General features: G+C 36.8%; 1 protein-coding gene across 1 annotated transcript in view; it reads right to left on the minus strand.

Annotated features, from left to right (window-relative positions):
- slc9a1a (solute carrier family 9 member A1a) overlaps positions 1 to 2048 on the minus strand; it is a gene marked incomplete at its 5' end in the record, with an annotated part of 40334 nt that overhangs the window by 34773 nt on the left and 3513 nt on the right.

Here is a 2048-nt window from a genome sequence, read left to right on the forward strand (position 1 = left end):
GTTTCTCGGAGGATCTGCGCTCGACAATGCAGCCTAGGTGGAGTAGTCGAACCCAGATCCACTGATCCTTCAACACAGAGCATCTTCAGATGACAAGTTGATAAAATAGATTATAAAATATTATTTGATACATGGTGTGTATTGAACCTAAAGCACTGTATTGAACGATTCGATATGGGTACATTTATAGTTGCACCCCTAGCCTTTAAGTAATGCCCTGATAAAATGTTGTTGAATCTGTGTAACACTTTTCTAAAACATCATAGAATGCTTGACAAATAGCAAGATATTACTGTTTTAGATCACATGCTTAGATAAACAATATATCTGGGTTTGACTTGTGCAAACAAACTTTGCACTTGCTATAATAAAATTGGAGAAAAGTAGGTGAAACACATAGAATAAAGAAAGACCATGTGCTCCGGCCAAGGCAGCACAAGAGATGAATAGATTATGGATTTTGTTTTTAGGCCTGTGAGCCTACAATCATAAAAAAATAAAATTGCTAAGACTAGCCCATGTAGCGGTCATGTTGAATTACTGGTACCCACAGCCTGTTTTCAGCTGCGTTGAAATACTCAGAGCCTTAAGACCACCACTGTCCACTGATGTCAAACATATACAGTACATTTCGTTTTGATTTCTTTCATCTTTATCATTATTTTAATGCCCTCAATTTCCTTAATGTCCTTGAGCTCAACCCTGCAAGCAGGCGCCTTCCGTCAGGTGGACCTTCGCTGTCTGTTACCCTCTGAGACCCTGGGCTTTCCGCCCAGATACTGAGGCAGCATCCTTCCCGGCTGCAGGCTGCTGCTCAATCAGATCTCTGCTGTCACAGGAAAGTGACATGCTGCTGGCTTTCAGGGGAGGGATGAAAGCAGAGGACAATGTRGATCTGCCAAAAGCCCAACACAGRGAGGAAGTGATGACTGAGGGGGTAAAGAAAGGAACAACGGGGGTGGGGTAGGGTAGGGGGAATAGAAGACTACACTGAAGCCCTTACATCACTGTCAAAAACACTGCTTAGTCATCACAGCAGCAGGTAGWGCACAGTCTGACTATCAATACAAGTTTAAATTTTCACCGACTAAAATCTGGTTCAACTTGTTGTCAGCATGATTGGTATGCAGAAGCAGGGAGGACTAGTCTTCAGWTAGTACTATCGAGCAACTGCATGGCAAAGACAGAACAACTGTTTGGTTGGACGATTACAGGCATTAATAAATTATTGTCATTAAGCCGGCACATCTATGAGCAAAACAGCWCTATATTACCCAAAACACCTCTGTGTTTACGTCCAATCAGTGTTCTAAATTAACTGTTTTTGTGTAGATTTTAAGTGACAGTGAAATTTTACACAACAAAGCTGGTTAGGATTGAAGTGCCTGTGACATGCATTTTGTACAATTACAAAAAGTGAAAAAAAATCTTAATTTTTAAGATATTTGACATAATACATGTGATTTTCATTTCATATTTTTGGTTGAACTTTGTGCAGCTAAAGTGTAACAGGAAGTGATRTCAATGGGGAACGTCTTTAAAAACCGTTCATGGAGACAATATTGTTTGAATTGTGACTCCATTCATCTTGTATTGTGTCTTGAATAAAGCTAATTATAATATTTTGCTGTTTATGTATAAGGCTCATAAAATAGTACTACCTTTGAACATCCAATCTAATTTTGTTAAGAGGGAAAGTTGTTATAATCTTAAGGAATTGGAAATGTTGGTAAAACCCAAAATTTGAACAAATTTAAAAGGACAGATGTACTTTGGTCCAGAGAATACGATTATGGAATAATTGTATAGTGATTGTAAAAATGTTGGTCCAATGAATTTGTTTAAAAAAAATGATAAAAAATAAACTGGTTAAAGAAATATGAAACTGTATAGTTTGTATTTATAAGAGCTGCTGTTTAGGTGCTTAAGTATTTGTCTTTTGTTTTACTTGAACATTGTTATTGTTTGAAATTATGATTAATGTTAATTTTTTATAGGGTAGATATAAGTTTTTTTCTTCTTTCTACTACCTTTCATTTAATTTGATT

This window comes from Austrofundulus limnaeus, unplaced genomic scaffold, assembly GCF_001266775.1.
Source record: "Austrofundulus limnaeus strain Quisiro unplaced genomic scaffold, Austrofundulus_limnaeus-1.0 Scaffold143, whole genome shotgun sequence".
Lineage (NCBI taxonomy): Eukaryota > Metazoa > Chordata > Actinopteri > Cyprinodontiformes > Rivulidae > Austrofundulus > Austrofundulus limnaeus.